This window comes from Triturus cristatus, chromosome 3_1 (genome assembly GCF_964204655.1).
Source record: "Triturus cristatus chromosome 3_1, aTriCri1.1, whole genome shotgun sequence".
Taxonomy (NCBI): Eukaryota; Metazoa; Chordata; class Amphibia; order Caudata; family Salamandridae; genus Triturus; species Triturus cristatus.
The window spans coordinates 813,809,805-813,832,163 of record NC_140583.1 but is presented as its reverse complement, the minus strand read 5'-3'; the positions used below and the strand labels follow the sequence as shown (position 1 = coordinate 813,832,163).

Genomic DNA, 22,359 nt, shown 5'->3' with positions numbered 1-22,359 from the left:
GCGCCTCTCTGTTGTTGTTCCTCGCCCTTTTCACGGCATGTTAGGTGGCGGGTATTGTCGTTTCTTAAAATGTTCTGCTAGGTTCGCAGCCTCTGTTTTGTAGTCTTCAAAAGAACTACAGATCCTCCTTATGCGGAGAAACTGACCAAATGGTAGGTTTTCTTTGAGAGCTCTGGGATGGCGACTACTAAACAACTGAAGGCTGTTGCTGTCAGTAGATTATTTTATACAGAGTTGTGTTCAATCGGCCTTCTGCAATTCTAATGTTGAGGTCGAGGAATGGGACATTGGACTCCGATATGGTGTTGGTGAACTTCAAGTATGGATTTAAAGTATTGATCCATTGACAGAAACATCACAGGTAGACCTATCCCCCTTGCAAAAGATTAGGATATAGTCAATAAACCTTCTCCATAGTATAAGGTTGTGTATGTAGAGGTTGGTGGGGCTGAGGATCATCCTCTCTTCGAATGCGGCCATGTACAGGCATGCTACACTCTGTGCAAAGTACTGCCCATAGATGTACCCTGGCCTGTGGTAGAGTTTGTTTTTATACTCAAAGAAATTTTCTGCGAGGGCTAAGGTGGCACATTCCATTATAAAGGAAACCGGTGTCTGGGAGTCCCAGTCCGCAGTGTTGAGGGCATCTCCAATGACATCCAAGGTGGCCTGTTGAGGTATTTTAGTGTAGAGTGCCTCTACGTCCAAAGTGACAAATAGATTGATCTCTTCCAGGCACTGGATCTCCTCTATCAGGCACAAGACATCAGCCGTGTTAAGCAGGAAGGAGCGAGGTCCTCTCACTAATGGGCTGCAGAAAGTGATCGCAGAACCTCCATAGTGGCTCAAGAAGTGAACCAATACCCGATACGATGGGTCTTCCTGGGACAGGGGTGGTGCTCTTGTGAATTTTGGGCAAGGTGTAAAAATAGGGTGCCTTAGTATCTTTAGTAATAAGGAAGTCTGCTTCCTTTTTAGTGATCCAACCTTCAGTTTCTGCTGAGAAAACCATAATGGAGATTTGGGTGGATAGTCGTGTTTTGGGGTTCTCAGTGATAGGAGTGTAGTACTTGCTATTGCTCAATTGTCGTAGACTCTGTGTCATAACCACTGGTGGACATGATCACAGTTGCCCCTCCCTTATCAGCTTGCTTGATGATTATATTAGAGGCATCTGCAATAGATCTGTCTGCTGTCAATTCTGCTGATGATCGATTGTGAAAGGGAGTCGGGGTGGTTCCACTTGATAACTCCTTGAGCACCGCTTGCTCGAAGGTGAGTACTTCATTTGGTACCATGCTACTGTTAGGCGTGAAGGTAGAAGGGTTGTGTAACCCAGTGTCGTCCGGTGTAAGTAAAGGTCGGTCCTGAAAGAACGCTTTGAAGCGTATCTTACGGAAGAATTTGTGGATCTCACACTGGTCTCGAAGCCTGTCCGTTTTGGGAGTGGGGACATATCCAAGGCCTTTCTGTAGGACTCGTTTTTTCAGGGTCGGTTAGTATCCTAGGGAAAAGGTTAACTATCAGTTTTTCTTCCCCCTGGTTCTTTCCCCTGGTCTTGCTCCGCGTCTCTACTGAGTGAGCTTGTAAGGCCAATATCCGTAATAGCAGACCTGCGCCGCTCCGCTCGGGACCATGCTACACTTGACCCGACCCAAGGCGGTGACGTGCAGGCCGCCCCCTCACATCTTCACTGCCCATGTTCCCACTCCCTGTCAGGACATGGTGCTGCTGGGAGGTGGGGGCGGGACACGTGACATTGCCTGGGCTTGTGGAGCCTGGGGCCACGTACCATACACAGCGTGTCCCTGACTATGCGTGGGTTCAACTACCCACTCACCACTTGTGAAAGCCTTCTGAGTTGGTCCCTTGGGGTCACTTACTTTCATTCATTTTTTTGCTCCTTATTTGTGAACCATTGACTATATCTGCACCTTCTCGGTCCCCCCCATTACTTCCTCTAGGACACGGGTAATTCCACGTGTCTTGAATCTGCCGGAAGTTGATGGGCCAGTCTTGATTCGTTTTTAGGTGAGTCCATCGTTCACGCTACACGCTAGCTACCATTTTAATACAGAATACTCTTTCCTGGCAGTGTTTTTATCGCTTCTAATAAGTCACATTGCCATGCACACTTCACATTGTATGACGATAGCTTATACTCACTAGAATTCACCATGTGGGGCACTTCACGATTGCGTGCATTTACGTGATGTGATTCACAGGGGAGAGTGTTGTTTGAACAGGAAATACGGACTATCACCACTGTAAACAATGTTGTTTGTTTCCCAACCGGTTGGCCAGCGCATGTACAGGTATTTCACTGTTAGGTGCCCCATGTGGTATATCCAGGCCAGTAGTACCAGAACACCACTTTTTCTAGATCGCTCTGACACCCAGGCAAGAAACATGTTGACCTCATGAAGCTGAGCGCAACATCCTGAAACATTACATCAGGTAGTCGTCACTCTATTTTTAACTAGGTTGGAAGCCAGGTCCATTAAAATTGTTTTGTCTGGACTTCCATTTCCTGTTTTATTTACGCAAGGTCTACCGACCCTCACACAAGCACATCTACACTATTAGGACCCTCACACCCACGGCACCATACGGCAAGGAATAAAAGATCTCTGCCAAAGAGCCCCTCATAGGGTGCCCGTCCAGTATTGCAGCGCCGACCTGACGAGGAGCATGCCCTGTGATGAAGCGTGACACCCAGCTGGCTGGGTGTGAGGGCCCTAATTCCGAAAGGAGGGATTCCCCTTTCCCTCATTTTCTAAAGGACAACCTGTTGTCTTTTCAAATCTCTCTCCTCTGCTCTCCCTACATGGGAACTGCATACCTTTGTTGGTTTAAACTTTTGTACCTTGACAGTGTAAGGGTTTAAAATAAATGTAGTACTCTTCTAAAGATCCACACAAAGTTTGAAGACCTTTTAAAATGTATTGTTTACTGGGAATAGGCATTTCACATACATTACTGATAAAATTGATGGCAGCAATGTTTATTGGTGTTCATAAAGTTGTATTTGGAGGACAGTAATCTTTCAGTTTTAAAAATGTTTGTTGCAAACTCTATATTTGGTAGACTTCTATCTGCAGACTATTTACCTTTAAATTTCCCAGGCGTCAGACTGGATCCGGGATCTTTTGCATGAGCAGTACCCCTGCGCGCCGCCTGGTTGCTCCATTCGGCTATGCGTGGCGTAGCCTGCATCGTTGCCGTATGTGATGTCGGGGTCACCTGTATAGGTGCCACCCAGGGACGCGGACGTCAGTTCTTTTCTTTCAGCACCAGTTAGCGTTCAACCAGAGAAGAGCTACCACTCTGTCCCTTTTTGACAGAATTTGTTCGGGGTTTTGTTGAGGATTTTTAAAATTTTTTGTCAGGGGATGACCTCTAGAAAGTTACGGTTTAAACCGTGTGGCGCCTGTCATAGTGCCATGTCGGTTACCGACAGGGCACCTTGTGTGCTTATGGTGTCTTGAGCACGACTACGACTCGAAGTCGTGCTCGAACTGCCAGCCCAAGGCGCCTGAAGGCTTTGAGGGAGCCGTCCCCGAGCTGTTTGTGGCCCGTCAGTCGATGCCATTGATTGACTCCTCTGAGGTCCAGTCTCAATCGAGAAAGAGAAGGTTGAGGGACTGCTGCAGGGGGCCCAAGTCGTCTTTGTCACACTCGAGGTGCTCGGGCATTCGGTTAAGAGGCCTAAGAAGAATTCTAAGCAGACTTAGACTTCACCTCGTTCGTTGAGGATTGACTGGACGAGTGAGGCACATTGACGTTCCAGGTATGGTTCTGCGGAGACGGAGCCAGGTTCGACTCCGCACCTCTGCCTGTTTCCAGGAGCCGGAGCGTCCCCCGCACAGATAAGAGTTTTACAAGGCCATGCGCCGAGTATTTGAGCAGGAAGACCCTTCTGGTGCGTATTTGGGCCTCGCGGGCTCGGAGGTGGCCCATCGGGATCCGTGCCTACGCCCCCAGTGGGGGTCGCATGGATCCGGTTCTGGGTTGGTGCTGGCCGTGCCTACATGACTTTCCCCGGCGCTGGTCTCAAAGTTGATGCTTCTGGCGCTAGCCCTATTCTGATTCCCGATGACTCGAAGTCATATCGGCGTTGTTTGACGCCTATTTCAGTACTGATGGAGCCCTGAGGTTGTAGGTCGTTGCCTGCTTATTTTGAAGAAGTTTCAGACATGGGAGAGGAGTGGGATAGGTCTCTGGACCCTTTACAACAGCAGTTAGACATTCCTAGTGACGATTTGGGCTGGTATGAGGAGCTTGCGGAGGCCAATGGGCTTGACACCTCTCCAGATGCTGGTATGCTGTTTCCACCTACTGTGGCTACGGAGGAGGGAGCTTCTTATTCTAAGATGGTAAAGGTGGTTGCAGAGGTACTTGACCTGGAGCTGCTTTCGGTGCAAGTCCAGACCATTCCCATGACTGGAGTGCTTCAGCCTGGGGCTTCCACATCTGAACCCCTTTTGCCCTTTAAGGATGCGCTAACTGATATCCTTCTAGGTTCATGGCTCCAGCCTAGCACAGGGGCTTCTGTGAACAGGATTATGGCACGCTGCCATCGCCCTGCCCTGGGTGATATGAGTGTCCTCAGCCAACATCTTACCCCTGAGATCTTGGTGGTCCAAGCCTCAACCTTCCATGTCGCGTTCACTTACGTTTCCCTGGACAGGGAATCCAAGAGGCTGGATGCACTTGGAAAGATGTTTTTTTTTTCTGCCAGCCTGGCATTGCGGTCGGTGAACACTGCATGCTTTTTGGGCCGTTTCTCATATACCCTTTGGGAACTAGTGCACAAGTGGTGCCACAGGTCCCGGAGGAGGCCCGAGCTGTGCTCTCTCACAGGCAGTGAAAGATGTGAGAGATGCAGCAAAGTTCGCCATTATGTGTGACCTGGACGCGACTGACTCGCTGGGTAGAGCGGTTTAGTCCATGGTGGCCTTGCGGCACCCCGCCTGGCTAAGAACATCATCAGTGAGCTACGACAGGTCCATGGGCCTCTAGGTGGCCCCTCCTCCCCAGTCTGCCTTTTGACTCTTTTGTGGCAATGGAAGGGGCTTTCAGCCATACCCCTAGCCACAGTCCTGCACAGATTTCCCAAGTTGTGCAAGGGCGTGGTACGTTCTGACCTTGTGCGAATGGTAGCTAGAAGTCGTTCGCCACTCACCCTCCCGGCAGGTGCAGGCTCTAAGCCTTCCTAATTTGGTTCTGCAAGACCATGGGTGGCAAGTTGGGGGGAGAATCCAACATCATGTCCTCCACTGGCAGTACATAACATCGGACAAATGGATCTTGCAGATCATTCAGGATGGTTACTCCCTTCCGTTTCTGCCTTTTCCTCTTCCTTTACCGCCATCCCAAGAACGACTAGCGGAGGATCATCTTGTTTTGATCAGAGACTAAGTTATAGCTCTCCTGGCCAAGAGTGCTATAAAGAAGGTTCCGATTTCAGAAGTAGGCAGTGGTTGTCTTTCCTGCTACTTTCTGATAACCAAAAACCACAAAGGTCTTCGTCCTATTCTAATCCTTTGGACCGTCAATCTCTGCCACAAAAAGGGTTATTTTTCTGCTCTGTCTGCTTTCCTGCGGCTGCCTGACCAACCCTCGTTTATTCAAGTCGCCTATTGTAAATGGGTTCCTGAAAGGTCTTATACACATGTTTCTTCCGATGCCCTTCATTATGCCTCCGTGGTATCCAAACCAAATTCTCACTTACGTCATGTGCGCTCCTATTGAGCCGCTCCATAATTGCCCCCTAAGGTTGCTCACCATCAAAACAGCATTTCTAGTTGCAATATCATCTGCCCGGAGGATGATTAACCTGCAGGCTTTATTCTCCAACCCTCCCTATCTCATGACATTCCTGGAAAAGGTGGTGCTCGCACCCGAGCCTCTTTCCTTCCTAGGGTGGTGACCCCATTACATCTGTCCACCTGTTATGCTCCTCCACATCCCTCTAAGGAAGAGGAGAGTCTCCATCGTCTGGACTCAAAAAGAGCGTTGTCGTTCTACCTTGACTGCACAAAAGAGATCAGGGTGGACGACCAACACTTTGTGGGTTATGTGGGCGCTAAAAAATGTCAGGCAGTGCAGAAACTAACCATTTTGCACTGGGTCGTTATCTGTAATAAGATCTACTATGCCTTGGCTAAGAAATTAGCCTCCTGAGGTCTTACAAGCCCACTCCGCCAGGGGAAGGCTGCGACCACAGCATTGGCCTGTGGTTTGCCAGTACTGGAAATCTGCCAGGCTGCAACGTGGGCTTCACTGCACACGTTTGCTAAACACGACTGCCTGGACAGTCGGGAACGCAGGATGGGCCTTTTGCCAATTAGGTCCTGCAGGACCTTTTTAGTCTAGTAATTTGTCCGCAGCCCACCACCAGGATGTATAGCTTGGGTATCTATTCAAAGATCTGCAGCTAGAAGTCTCCATCAGATGAACAAGTTACTTACCTCCAGTAACGCATTACCTGGTAGAAACAATAACTATCTGCAGATTCCTTACAGACCCATCCGTGCCTCCATGTTCTGCGGACTCTTTATAGGGCTATGATTGCTCCCTTTTCAGGGCCCTAGTTTAGAGACACACTTTTCAGTCCACTTCATGGCTTGGTGCTTCTGGTGTAGAAAGTGTAAAAGTGACTGACGTCTGTGCGCCTGGGTAGCACCTATATAGGTGACTGCGACGTCACATCCGATGCCACGCAGAGCCGAATGGAGCCACTCGACTGCATGCAGGAGTACTGCTCACGCAAACATTTCTGGATCCAGTTTAATGCCTGGGAAATTCAAAGATAAGGAATCTGCAGCTAGATATTGTCTCTGCCAGATATTGCCTTACCAAAGTTAAATAACTTGTTGATTATTTCCTGGATTTGCTTTTTGTGCTCCCTTATGAAATCATGATAGGATTAAAAATAAAAAAAAGTAAAAATGAAAGTTGATTAAAAAAAAATAGATTGTGATCATAAAGGAAGTGGGGAAGCTTTGGGAGCTACTGTAGGGAGCCCCTATGTCTTGTTTGATGATTGTAGTGCCTGAACCCCTTCACAAATATTAGTATAACAGGTAACCGTTTAAATAAGCAAGCCGAAATATATGGCCTAATGTGCTAATGATTGCAAGCACCTGCTTGTGAAAATTCAGGCTATTTATGCCTTGTCATAGTATAACCTGCTGCATGGGATCCACACAGTTGTGGATTTAAAAAGAGGCCACATAACTAGTAGACACAGCATAAGGCATATTTCACAGAAACCAGTCACACTTAGTCTGCGCACATTTGGGCATGCCTGTATGTTAGCACATTAAAGCCAGACGTAGTGGTTTTGCCAATGTTTGTTTTTCTCAGACGCCCTAAGTGCAAAACATATATTGGTAATATGGCTTCCCATGCTCTGTGTGCCATAGGACTTGAGCTGTGCATCAGTGATAATGCCCAAAAAGCCAGAACTAGTCGGGGGTTGCCTTTTTTTAATCTCCACAAGGGGGAAACTGGTAGCATTTTCAGTTGGACATTCCCTGTTGAAGCAGAACCATGGCTGATTTTCATATAGTTCCCTGTCTGCGGAGTGTGGCTGTACAATGAAAGAAAACAACGTGATGGAATTCAGCTTATAGTGATTATAACTGGCTGAAATTGATTCAGACATTCCACTCCTAACTTTGTTGTTTTGCGGTGGTTAAAACTGTGGCCATTGTTCTTCGTTGCCTTTTTGCAGTCCTTGCTGTGGTGGTAGCTGTTGTTGTTGCATTGGTTACAGTTGTGGTAAATGCTGTTGTCCCTGCCTTGCTTCCAGCCGCTTGTTTCTGTTGTTCCCATCATGGTTGCAGGTGTGGTCACTGCAGTTGCGGCGGGTGATTTGTTGCTACTGTGGTACCGAATATGATTCCTGCTGTAGCTCATGCTGTGAAGGAGTACCACCAGGGTCAGAGGGCCCATTGGGTGCACCATTTTTTTCATGAAGGCACCATAATGGGATTATGGAAAGAGACTACCATTTAACCCCTTCAGCGTGGCACGGATTACCGCGCTGTGCTGAAGGTTCTATAGCGCGGGCGGGGCCATGACGGAGCGGTTCCGTCATACGCACAGCGCAACCGACGCGCATGACGGAACCGCTCCGTCACTCGCATCGATGTGGTTAAGCCACCTCACCAATGCAAACACTCTGTGACGGCTTTAAAATTGCTGTCGAGAGACCCTCACTTTATTCTCGTTTTTTTAGGTCTCGCCTGAGCCAGCTCATGCGCTGCTCTGGCGAGACATTTAGTAAGTGGGCTTTAAAAATCCGACCACACGCTTTTTGTGTGGCCTAAAGCGTGCGGTTACGTGTGCATTTACGTGCACAGGTGCCATCTGGCTTTCCTCTTGCTTGGGAGAGCAGACTGCTCTCCCAAGCGCGAGCGCCTCGCTCCGCTTCTCCGTCTTGCTCGCGCTTCAACGCTCCCCCCTCCCACCACAGAGCGCGTCTCGTGACCGCACGTCTTGTTTTACTTTGCGTCTTGTTTTTTAATGTTGCTTACACCGCAGCGTTTATTTCATTATCATGGCGCCCACTTTACAGGCCACCGCACTATAACTTTTCATTTACTCCACTGAAGGTCAGCGCAGTGGTACCTAAATATCTGACTCTCTTGACTCCCACAGCATCCCGATTTGGGCACAAAGACAACTCTTATCTGAATCATGGTGCAAGTTTTACAAACTTACCGCACTCCTGACATGCTTTCATGTTGCACATTTTACAAAGAAGAATCTTTTTACATTTGTGAGGAAAAAAGTTTAGAAAAAGTAAAACGTCATTCAGGTGTGCAAACCCTGATGCCGCGTGTTAGACATAATTTCATGTTCCCCAACTGGTAATGGCAGACCCTGTAATATTGTTAGTTCATTATGCGGCACTGGCGCATCATTTTTACTGTGGGACTTGTCATGAGAAGCTGCATGTGTTATAATCTTTAACTTTGCCATATGTTCTGTCGTTCTTTTATCTAATGTTTAACTGCAGTGCTGTTAAGCTGCTATGATGTCATGTACCCTGCCAGCTCATGTTGGGAGAATTGTAGGTTCCTAGGAACATTGGGAGTGGCGGGTGGACGGCTGAACTAAGGGACGGGCATTCGATGTATGACGCAGAGGATATATTCTTAATAAAGTTGTGCTTTTACCTCAGTCTATTGTGCTTTTACAATGCAAAATTCGGCAACTAAGATGAAATGTGACTACATCCACCAAAGGTCAGCGTGTGATAACAGTGTGATGTGTTGTTTGAAACGCACCTTCATGACATTCGTGCATGAGGCCCCACTTTCCACCGAACGTACATGACTCTTTACTTCCCAATGTTGTACTAGTGAGATGCCCTGGAGAAGAGTTCTTGCGCCGTCTCCGCCCTTTCCCAAGACCCCACCTCATAGGCTTTCCTGAGCTGTTCTGGGCTACGTGATCTGTGCTGGGTCGGTCTATCCTCTGGCCTCCCTGAGCCTGACACGCATCATGAGTGTGTCTCGGACTGATCCTGGGCAGGGCCCACAACTATCACTTAGGAACACAGCATGTTATTTTGTCTTGTGGTTTAAGTTTCGGACTCCATTTTTAGTTCAACGTTGATTGAACTCTGCTTTCTTATCACAACATTTAGTTTTTGTTGTGTAGCATATTTGAAATATATAAAATACTTCTAAATAAGTGTGTCAGTCTTCTTTTTATCAGCCATGGGCACACTGACAGACTGCTGCAGTAGTGGTTGGATTAGAAACTGAGTTGTTAAGGCCAGGAGACATTGCTACTAATTATTGGATATTAACCCAAAAACCCAAAGCAATAGCAATGATTCACGTGTGCCTGACTTTTGCCTTTCACTTCTCACAGTATCTTCCCCCCTCCAACCCTCCCGCACTATCACATTGTTCATCTCACTAAGTGTAGTGTACTGCACCTTAGTGAATCTTGTCACAGTCCTTCTCTAATTGCTACAGGCCTCAGGCCAAAGCACTCCCATCAATTGACCCAAAAATATCAACTCCCTTCTACACAGATGCTCCTCTGTGCCAGGAACTGATGCACTTCTATTGGTAGGAGGGGTGATTTCTTCTACAGCTGTCGACTGTCTTTCCGTTTCTCTTGTTGTGCTATCTCCAATTTCAGGTCCCCAGAAGCACAGAACACATGTACTTCGGTATCCCCATCTGGTTGGCCGCATGTTTGCCTGAAAAATTAGATTAGTGTAGGATTGTGTGTCCTGAAGCTCCCCCAAACTGAAGCCATTTCAGTCTGCCTCCATCCTACATTGTCCTGGCCCAAGCAATACCATCTAAAACTTTACTTTGTTAAAGCTTAAGTCCTCTTCAACCTCAATGGGGAAAGGAGCGTTATTTGCTTTTCATCCTCTGTCTTAGGGTAATGGTCCCCTAATTTTGGAACTCTTTGAACCATCTCTCTAGTCCTCCTTTAGCCAGAGGTTTTCTATTTTTCTCCAACGACATAATTGTTTACCGCACCAATAGCTCTAACTCTCCCAAATGCGAAACCTATTGCATTGCAAATGCTTGTGCTATTACAGGGTCTGATCGACAAATAAAGCTGCTGTTAGCCAGAACAAAAAAAGTGCAAATTGAGGAATTTTGAAGTTCAGGTCTAAAATAGAATTGGTGTGCTTTGGATGAAACAGAACAATTCAAGGCAGTGATTGTATACAAAATAGCGCGATTTTACGATAGAGACCGGAAGCTGCGTCATTGAACTACAAACACTGGGAGTGGTGAGACACTGCACTCGCTTTGAACCCCATTGAGTACCATTATCTGCTTGTCATCTGTGCTACGCCAGAGCCGAGGCAGGAAAGAACGGCCCTTGGATCAGTGCCGAATCCTCATTGTGTCAGCTACGAATGTCATCCGCCATTCGCTTTTAATCTTGTGATAACTCGAAGAAAAACAAAACATTAAGTTTAACCTTCTTGTGCAGCATTTTAGTTTAGTCGACACTTTTTTTGGTGAACAACGCGTCTGTCAGAGAGTAGAGAAAGGGTATCTGCTTAGCAGGCAGAAGCTCCCAGTGGATCATTGTCTAGCAGGAGTGGACTCTGATGACCGCACAATGTGGGTAGGATTCCTGCATCTTTTAAAAGCGAGACCTTAACCTAAATGAAAGATGCCCAAAATATATAAAAAGATAGAATTACTTGGCAGTGTTTTGTGATTAAAACTAGCCTGCTCTAGGTAGTTTAAATTTACGGTTGGTAGGCCACACCCTATTGCTTCTTTAGCATAAAGATTCTCCTTGTCCCTTCACCGGTGTGTACAGACTGCATTGGTTAGCGCCTGGTGTTCTCAATGGAAAGTCCTAGCTCAGGGACGAATATTCAGACTTTAACTCGCTGGTTTTAAAAAGGCTGCAAACATGTACCCCGTAGCCCCTACCAAGTGGTCTGGGTCAGTCCCTGCACTTATGACAGCCAGCAAATGCACCGTTCTTTTTTCACAACCACAGGGTACACCTGCACCTCTCGACTGATTAGTGGTAGTGCAATATGGTTCGTCACCACCTTCGATCCTATAAAACAGACCAGTGCAGTTTTCGTCTAGTACAGGCCACAGATTTATCACCCTGGGATAATTTATGAGCAGGGCCACTTGAATTATGTGACCGGGGAGGGGCGAATTATACGGCAGGGTTGATTAAATTATGCGGCAATAAAAGACAAATTATGCAGCGTAATGCGAGGCATTTTTGTGACTGACTGTATTACTTCGTTATTTTGTCATTGTTACTCGTTACCAATGTCCGGACATAGCCTTCACCTAATTTAGTACCAGTTTACCACCCAAATATAGCAATAAGCAACAGAAAGATGACCAGTTATCCTTGTAGAGGGCCTTGTACTGTGCAACAAACACATGTTGCTATGTTTTTAATAACTTTTGAACCAATTTAACTAGAAACATTTTTTTTGTTAAAATCTGCAGATTATGCAGCAGTTGTGGGATTATGTGAGCAATGCAGCAAATCTAGAATTACACGAAAAATGCCACAACTGTTCAATCCCATAATTCTACTGGCTCTGGCCATGAAGTAGAAAGAGCAAAAGGTGTGGGTGATTCACTCCTATCCTTTTGTCTGCTGTACATCGATTTCCATAGTTGTCTATAAATAAACACCACTGCTAACCATCTTCGGCAATGGCAGTAGCTTTGGGGTGTCTTTTGTGTATGTTATTATGTAATGGGTTTAGATTCATTAACATAAAATTCACACAGGGGCTTCCAAATACTGGTCAGGTGTTGTCAGGCATTGGATTCTAGCTCGCATGTTTAGGCCCTGCCCTGAAACATTGGTCACGCCTCTTGTAACATAATTACATTGGCCACACCTCTTATAAAGGATTTCTACTTTCCTTTCTTCGCCACGTTCTTTTTAGAGACTCTTACCTTTTCTATTCCACTAAAATCATAGTCTAGCTAAAGCTACGTTTCAAAATGCAGCGTGATGGCTTGAGAACAGTATGTATGCTAAAACTTTAGCTCACTGGAGGCAGAGATTGTAGACTGAATTGGAAACACCCTATCTCTTGCTGGTTTGAGTTTTTTTTATTATTTGTTTGCACCCTGTGCCAATTCTTTAAACAGGCAAGCTGTACTGTTCTGTTATCCATCATTTACAAGTGAACATTTTTAGTTGGTTCTATGGCTCCTTCTCACATTTACTCTGTATTAAGACACGCACCACGAAGAACTTGTTTGATGGAAATGCCATGTGTGCAGCTTATGTTTTTGTAATCCAATCCGGAACCAAACAAGTGTGCCTTCTCCCGAGTTTCCAGTTGAGGTTGGCGTGGAGTAAAGGAAAACCACATTATCCACGAGTATGTCTACTGTGTGTGACCGGAGTGAACCCTTCTTGACTGCTCGTCAACGCTGGGTTATCGGGTGGCTTTTCTGGCGAGGGGTGTGTGCGATTTGGGAGGCTCGAACAACCCCTCATAATTTGGTGACTAGGCGGCCTGAATCTGCTCAGATTTTACAGGTTTTTTTTCCACCATCGGGGCTGTCAGATTTTTTCAAATTTAGCAAAAGTTACGATTTCAGAGAGGGTTTCCTGGACATAGAGGCAGATACGTTCTGATGTGTTCCTGTGCAGAATTACGTAGTAATCCCAAGCATAACGCAATTTAGTTAACACAGATGGTACTGGGTGTAAATGTAGCCTTTCATTTCCTTTAGTGCCACATTTCTATACTGTAGCATTTAATTTCCTTTAGTGTCGCAATGTCTCTACTTTCTATATTGATGAATATGTCAGTTAAGTCACTCTTCGTCCTAGGTCGTACAAATTGTATTCCTACTAATATGTTTTTGTAATGTCTCAGGGTTTGGGTCACCCTATCTCAAGGCCACGAGGGTTTTTTTTCCTGTGGGCATTGGGCAGTTATGAATAATACTTGCTGGCTCGCAGCACCACTTCTCTTGGTACCTCGAATGTGCCCCTCCTGGGCAGTTTAGCAAAATGATTCCTGGGAAATAGTAAGTAGACTGCTAGAATGGATCCTTAGCCAGGAACGTGCTCGCTATGGGCAGCGTGAAGGAATCCTCCTCTGTGCTTGTTTTGTGCGTCAAGGTTTTTGCAGGAGTTCCACTGCTGCAGCTGACTAGCAGAAACGATCCCTAGCTAGGAACGTACCCTCTTTTGACATTGGCGAGGTTCCCTTCGTGCCTGGCCAGGAGTTTTGTTGTGTTTTCTGAGCTCAGCCCCTCCCGGCCCAAGCTCTGTTGTGGACCCTGGAAGGCACCCTGCCTAGCCTGAATCGCCCTCCGCTGTGGGCGGCGGCAGCGAGCCTTTCCTGGCCACGCAGCGCAGTTCTTCCTGCCAGGAGCGCTCACTTGGCAGTCAAGACCCTCATTTTCCAGGCGCTCGCCTGCCATCAGCAGCAACAATTCATAGAAACAGGATACCGCGGACAGGATGTGCAGAGCAGGCGATAAAGAGATCGCATTGTGTTGGTGGATGTGCAGAAGGTCTGGACCGCAAATGTGATGGTCCGGGGGAGCATTTAGGGAGTGCCGCATACACTTCTCCCAGATACTGGAATGCACCCAGCACGAGGGCTCATCTGGATAGTTCGGTCTATGTTCATGTATTTTATTGAAGGTGTTTCTGTTGTATTTGTGAGATCCACACGTATGTCCATTTGGCTTCTTCTGTGCGCTGCTTATTCCGCGTTTCTCCGCCTTCTCATATCTGCCTCCAGTGCTTCCCGCCTTTTCCTCAGCGGTACTTTTTGCTGTTTTTAACACCGCTCTTGATAACTCACGTCCGCCCTTTCCTACCTACGTGCCACCAGGAGAGGGTAGTTTCCCCCGTTTCATGGTAACCACAGGTGGCTGTAGTGATGCTCACTTACTTTCAGTGCGGTCCTCTTTCTTCCCTATGTCAAATGAAGGCGGATTGCAAGAACGCCTCCATTAAAGTACTTCCTTTCTTTCTATGACATATAAACGTAAGGAGGACCCCTGCCATCCTATCTTTATTTGGTATAGAAACAAAAACAGGACTGTCAAAGGCAAGGCGCTTTCCTTAATAATCCACCCTTTGTTTCTGTCTGGCTTTATTGTGCTTGTGCTGCATGCCTTAGTTAACACATTAAACCCAGACCTGTTAGTTTTGCCATCGTTTGGTGATATTTATTGTTACCAGTTTTTTTTATTTATGTACAATGTAATTAAAGTTGCCTTTGGTTCCAACCAGAGGAATAATACAGTGTAACCTCATGCGCTTAGCCGTGTAGTACGTCATTCTGCTTCCTATGGAGTGCTTGCATTAAGGTGCATGAGGGACTGTTTTGCATATGAAAAATACATTCACCAAGCGTTCAGCTGTTAACTCACACATGCATTAAATATGTAAAGCAATCTTTTGTATTTGTTTTTTTACAGCAGTCGTTTTTTTTTTTTTTTACTGTTTTTGTCCGGTCTCCAGTGCAAGCCATTACCTCACTATCTTTACTACAATCATTCCTTTCATTACCACCTCCATTCGAAAATTACTAGTACCATTAGAGCACAGCATTACCATTACCACAGACTGCATTGTGCAAGCCCGTATTTTCATGTTTTACCACATGAAAACAGGACCCATGTGCTTTGACAATGCTCCTTGTAAACTGTGTTTTGTCCCTGGGCCTTTCCTACTTTTGTGGATTGTTTAGCTTTATATTCTAACCTCTATCCTGATGGATAATTCTATCTGCAGATTCCTCACTTGTAGAACAATCGCCAGGCATCGGACTAGATTCGGAAAACTATAAAGACCCGATGACACCGTCAGAGGGCGCTGAACTCAGTCAGTGCTAGAAGTGATGTCAGGCAAATTCTCCTAGGCCATAAATCCCGGCATCAATTCCCTTTTTTCCATACCTTCAATGCGGATCTGGAGCTTCGATTTCTGAGGAAGTTTCTCTCGTAAAAAATCAACATCAGTGGCAAAATGTTTCCTCCCAAAATATCGTGTTTTAAACCCTGTCAGGATTGAGGGGGACAGATGCCCATCACAGACCCCATCTCAATGTTTGTGTTGTCCGTGGTCTGACCATGACTCCAAGGCCTGCTACCCATGCATCAGCATGAACCCCAATGCTATCAAGGAGCGGGAAGCCAAACTCTTTGTGGCCAGGTCAAAGGACCACCACCAGTGCCAGAAGTGTTTCCAACATCGTTCCCGCTCACCATCTTAGTCATCCACCAAGCGGTGGAAACACTACAAAAAGTCAAAGAAGCATTCACGACGTAAGTTGTCCAAATATTCTTCAACTCCCACAGGACATTTGTCCTTGGAATTAGAGTTAGTCAAAATTCTGTCTGTGGCTCCTCTGTGCAGTCCTGCTCCTCCTTAGAGCCCTACTATGGATCGGCCTTCGCAAGAGCCTGTGCCCTTGATGCCGGCTGTAGCTCCTCGTCCGGCGCCACAATTCTCCAAATTCACGGCTCCGGGCTCGGATCCGGTGGCGTTCCTCAACTCCATGTTTGTATTTTCGCCAAGACATCAACACCCTATGGCGCCCCTTTGGGCTCATAGCGTGTCCTCCGGTCTGCCCGCAGTTCTCTTCCCAGTCAGGGGGAATCCTCCTGCAACCCAATCTCAGAGGCCTCCACCTACATGCTTAGAGATTGAGTGGGGACAAGTGACTTCCTTTCAGCTGCTACTTGAGGTGGGAGATATTATTCTATTTGCACGTCAGCCTAGTCTGGCAGATGGAGCAACTTTGGGTGGTGTGCAGACAATGGTGTGAATCTCATGCAGGCCAATTTATCCCAAGCTCTGCAACGTGTGCTTTCCCTTGCCCAAAGGGAATGTGCCATTGACACTGTGAAGAGCTATTCATCAGCCACCTAGTCTGCTTTTCTCTGTCTACCAGGTTAGCCACCCTTGTTTGAGTACCCTGTTATACATTCCCTTAAGGGCCTAACTAATCTTTCTCCTCCCTCTCCCGTCATGGTGCCTCAGTGGGACTTAAATCTGGTTCTTAGTTTTTTGATGGGGGCTATGCTTGAACCCCTACCCAGCTGTACCCTTTGTATGTTGACCCTCAAAGTGTTTCAAAGTTGCTATCAAGTCTGCTAAATGGGTCAATGAGTTGCAAGCCCTTAGCTGTCACTCTCTGTTCATCTCCTTTTTTTCCAGGCAAGTTGGTGTTGTGAACCAGGGCTGCTTTCCTTCCTTAGGTGGTCACTCCCTTCTGCCTTGCCCAATCTATTACCCTTCTGACGTTTTACCCTCTACTTCATCCTACGAAGGAGGAGGAACGGTTGCATTGGTTGGATCCTAGGCGGCTGGTTAATTATTACCTGGACCCACATCAAGGAATATTAGTCATATGATCAGCTTTTCATGGCTATTGATGCAGGAAGGGAAAGGCTGTCCAGAAGAGGATCTTATCCTGTTGCATCATCCTCTACTTTAAGACCTGCTACACCCTAGCCCATAAGGAGCTGCTTGAAAGGATCAGGACCCATTCCACCAATGTCAAGTCCACCACTTCTTCTGTAGCTTGGGGTGTCCCTATTGTGGAGATTTGTAAGGTGTCAACGTGGGGTCCTTGCATACTTTTGTCTTAAGCATTATTGTCTTGATGCAGAGGTATGCAGAGATGGCTCTTCGCCAGATCCATCTTGCAAAATGTTTTGGTCTAAAATCCCCCATCGACCCTCCTCTTAGGCAGGGTATTGCTGAGAAATCTGTCCAAGAGTTGCAGAATCTGCAAGTAGAAATATCCATTAGAAGAAAATGTTACTTACCTTCGGTAACTAACTTTCTGGTCGATACTCGATCTACCTGCAGATTCCTCATCGATCCGACACGCCCTCACCCTGTTTGATGCAAGACTTATAGGGAAAGTTAATTCAGAACCCGGCTACAATTATATTGGTACGGCAATTTCTTGAGATTTTAATCTCATCTCTCTCTCTCTCTCTCTCTCTCCCTCTCCCTCTCCCTCTCCCTCTCCCTCTCCCTCTCCCTCTCCCTCTCCCTCTCCCTCTCCCTCTCCCTCTCCCTCTCCCTCTCCCTCTCCCTCTCCCTCTCCCCCTCCCTCTCCCCCTCTCCCTCTCCCCCTCCCCCTCCCCCTCCCCCTCCCCCTCCCCCTCCCCCTCTCCCTCTCCCCCTCTCTCTCTCCCCCTCTCTCTCTCCCCCTCTCTCTCTCCCCCTCTCTCTCTCCCCCTCTCTCTCTCCCCCTCTCTCTCTCCCCCCCCTCTCTCTCTCCCCCTCTCTCTCTCTCTCCCCCTCTCTCTCTCTCTCCCCCTCTCCCCCTCTCTCTCTCCCCCTCTCTCCCCCTCTCTCCCCCTCTCCCTCTCCCCCTCTCTCCCCCTCTCCCTCTCCCCCTCTCTCCCCCTCTCCCTCTCCCCCTCTCTCTTTCTCTTTTTCTTTCTCTCTTTCTCCTCTCCTCCCCCCCCCCCTCCCCCTTGAAAAAAGGAGGGAAACTGACGTCAATTCGCCTGAGCATGCCTTATGGCCTCTGATGCATCGCCTGACGTCACTTCTGGGGTCGACTGAGCCCATCATCATGTCTTTGAAATTTTCTGGACCAGTCTAATATATGGTATTGTTCTACAGGTGAGGAATCAGCAGGTAGATAGAGTATCCACCAAAAAGATTGCTACTTTCTTCCAGCATATCTAATTGTATGCATTGGAAGTACATTAGTAAAGGTGAGCGTTCTAGTGACTACTCTGGCTCCTTCATTCTGTAATAAAATTAAAATAGCAAAACTTCCATGTTTAGAGTGGCCATTGTGTAAGTGTAATAATCAACGGGGAGGGAATGAGAAGCTGTGATCCATCCGGCTTCCAATGGCTAGTACAAATAATCAAGTTGGGGGAGAATGGATCACTTGTCCTGTGAAATCAGGGTCTTTGTTGTTACGTAACCTTATAAAAAACCCTCATGTAAGTACACAGGTCGGGGGCTGTATATCTTGATTCTCCGCCTCAGTGTACTGTCACAGCATCATCATAGGGTTTCTTTTTTGTATATATGCTGTCCTCCACCTGGAGGTAGACCAACTGATTTGCCAGTAGTGTCCAGATATCAAAGAAGAGAGGGACGTGCAAGTGCTCATGTGTGGTGAACTTTAAAATTCCCTACTTCACTCTAATGCGGTAAAACTTTATTAGAAAAGAGGGTGAATTGGGAAATTAAAAGGAAAGGCGTGGTGCGTGTGTAGACCAAGTTACTAGTCTACCGCACTAATAGGTAAACATGTTTCAGCCTTCTTGCGTTTTCTTGAGGCTTTTGTCAGGACAGATGTAGGCTCATTCTGCCTCCTAATGAGTGGTTGAAAAGCCACTTCTGTGTTAATTTTTAGTCAGATCTGTCGTATCTGAAACTTTGAAACTGCCGTAGTTTGGTTTCCTCGGGGCACTGAAGATCGAGTAAGGAACCTGCTTCGGTCCTTCCTGGTGTACGACTTGTGCTGTCTCTAATCGCGGTGTCCCGTGTCAGGCGGAGGACAGCATATATACAAAAAAGAAACCCTATGATGATGCTGTGACAGTACACTGAGGTGGAGAATCAAGATATACCGCCCGACCTGTGTATTTATATGAGGGTTTTTTATAAGGTTACGTAACCACAAAGACCCTGATTTCACAGGACAAGTGATCCATTCTCCCCCAACTTGATTATTTGTGTTAGAGTGGAGTTTGCCCACGTCATTTGTAAAGAAATTGAACAAAATCGGTGCAAGCATACAATCTTGCCTAACTCCAGTATTTACCAGAACTTCAGGTGTACATTCACCTTTTGGGCCAGATCTTAACTTTTTAGTGTTCCAATCAAGGGGATGAAGGGGTCCCATTGATGTTCCCCTTCCAGTCAGGGTGTGCTCACCCTGCCCCTTTATATTTTTTTAATTGATTTTCAGATGGCAGGGACCAAGTCCCAGAGTCTTCTAATGGCTGCCACAACCTATTGTTCAAGTTGTGGCCAGCCAAGCAGCGTTTACTAGTCACCTTTAAAGTGGCCAATCAGAGCATATCTGGACACTAATATTCCAGATACTAAGAATTTATTGCAAGACCTAACTATACCAACTCCCCACAGTCAATGGCTGTTGGCCGGCCACCTACACAACTCCAGAAGACACTAACCATCCCAACCCTTCCCAGCCCCCTTTTTAAATTATTTTCCTGATTCCACAGGACTCCTGCAGGGATCCAGGGCGCTGCACTGGCGCCTGTGGGATCGCAGTGCACCAGAAAGTTAACTTTTTTGTACTTTGACCCTGGGCCATCCACCAGATTCAGGGAGGCAGGGTGCCTCTTGTGTAGGTTGAAGTCTACCAGTCTGGTTTGCTAACAACTTCTTGTAGGTATTCTGAATGCTTCCCCAGGAATGCATTCCAGGCATTGCTTACCATTGGCTTTGTGGTTTGTCACTCACAGTTGCTTACTTTCTATTTGCTAGCTTTATTTGTTTTAGGCTGCCCAGCTATTGTTCCTCCCTCCTGTGGAGCATACCCTGTTAACTGTATTCTTTCACAAACCCGCTTTTAATAAATAGTCCTTTAAATCTTGTTCTCATATTGTAACATATACAGTTCTTTTAAAGACAGAGGTCAAATGTCAGGCTCGGTCTTTCGAGTGAGCCTGGTGTTTACTTTTCTTTTTCTGACTTCAAAGTGAGAGGATTTATGTGACTATCTTGCTGTGAAAGGAAATACTTTTTCTAGCTCACAACAAAACTTAAATGTCTGTAAATTAACTGTACTAATTCGGATATATATTGAAATATCAGCACAGTTAATTTACGGACATTTAAGGTTTTTTGTGTGCTAGAACAAATCATTTCTTTAACTGAAAGATGGTCACAAATCCTCTCCCTTTGAAGTCCATAAAAGAAAAGTAAACACCAGGCTTACTCGAAAGACAGACTTCAGAGTTACTATAAAAAAGTGCTTCATTTGTAACTTAACTAATTCGGATATAAATTAAAATATCAGCAAAGTTACAAATGAAGAACGTTTTTATAGTATTTCTTAAGTGTGCTGGAAACAAATATTTGAATACGATCAAAACACATCAGTACACTGTGTGATGGAATTTCCTCACATTATCGTTTGTGTACAGTAAAACTGTATGTCTGTGCATATGTAATGGTAATTTCAATTGACAATGTGTTGTCTGTAATGGCAGTGTGCTACCACACCATGCACCTTCCCCTCTACACCACTCCACTGTAATACACTCTGCCTCACAAATCTATTCCTTGCCATGCCATTCTACGAAGCAACGCTCCACTCTACGACAAGCCACTACATTTCACTCCACTACACTCTAGGTCCCTTCAATCTACCCCACTCCACTAAGGCCCCCTCCAGTCCTCTCCAACCTACCCAACTCCAATCCACTGCACCCCACTCCACTCAATTCCAAACGACCCCACTACAATCTACCACACACCACCCCTGTCGACCCAAATCTACGCCACTACAATCTACCCCGTTTCTCTTCAGTCTGCCCCTCTGCCCAGTTTCTCCCTCCCCAGTCTGCCTGGTTTCTCCCTCCCCAGTCTGCCTGGTTTCTCCCTCCCCAGTCTGCCTGGTTTCTCCCTCCCCAGCCTGCCTGGTTTCTCCCTCCCCAGCCTGCCTGGTTTCTCCCTCCCCAGCCTGCCTGGTTTCTCCCTCCCCAGCCTGCCCGGTTTCTCCCTCCCCAGCCTGCCCGGTTTCTCCCTCCCCAGCCTGCCCGGTTTCTCCCTCCCCAGCCTGCCCGGTTTCTCCCTCCCCAGCCTGCCCGGTTTCTCCCTCCCCAGCCTGCCCGGTTTCTCCCTCCCCAGCCTGCCCGGTTTCTCCCTCCCCAGCCTGCCCGGTTTCTCCCTCCCCAGCCTGCCCGGTTTCTCCCTCCCCAGCCTGCCCGGTTTCTCCCTCCCCAGCCTTCCCGGTTTCTCTCCAGTCTTTCTCTCCAGTCTGCCCCGTGACAATCCAATCTGCCCGCTTTCTCTCCAGTCTGCCCCGTGACAATCCATTCTGCCCCGTTTCTCTACAGTCTGCCCCGTTTCTCTACAATCTGCCCCGTTTCTCTCCAATCTACCCCTCTTCACCCCTCCACCCCAAGCTAATCCTCTCCACCCCAATGTACCCTGCTCCAGTCTTCCCCACTCCACTGCAGTCTACCCCATTCCACTTCAATCTCCCCTGTCTACTTCAGTCACATCAACCAGACTCCACTCGACTCCACTCCACCCGACTCCAGTCTACCTCGACCTATCCCACTCCAGTCTATCCCAATGCAATCTACCCACTAACTTATAGCCATGCTGAACAGCAACTACACTGGTGTACAACATGGCTAAAGTACTTTGCCAGATCCAATAGCTCTCGCATTGGCGAGGCCTATTGGCTTTGCCAAAGTTTGTTATTTTCAGGACATATGGACAGAGTCCTATAATAGTGGCCCCTTCAATTTTTTGGGGGGCGGTCTCTAACTTGCAGCTCGTTGGTTCGCATTTTTACCTTTCTGCGTGTGGATCTGTTGCACCTTGCCATTTTTCGGTTTCATGGGGGTGGATGTGTTTCCATCTGGCATCTTGCCTGCATTGTTTAATTGGTTGCTCTGTTTTACACAAGTCGCTCATTCTGTACGTGGTTCTGTATGTTCCATTAATGCTACATTTAAAGATCCACCGGCAGAGCTATACGGCCCCCTCCGACATGAGGCCTCAGCCCCGCAGGGCACCCCTGCAGCAGAGTGGGACACGTACCCCCTCCGACCTCCAGAGCTGCTGGACGAGGGAGCGTCAGAATGCTTTTGTGTCTGTAACATTCAGAGGAAAGTCGGGCAGGATGACAGC

General features: G+C 47.1%; 1 protein-coding gene across 3 annotated transcripts in view; it reads left to right on the top strand.

Moving 5' to 3' along the window:
* Positions 1-22,359, top strand: part of DIP2A (DIP2 acetate--CoA ligase A) — an 879,263-nt gene that overhangs the window by 91,360 nt on the left and 765,544 nt on the right. The window lies entirely within an intron of this gene.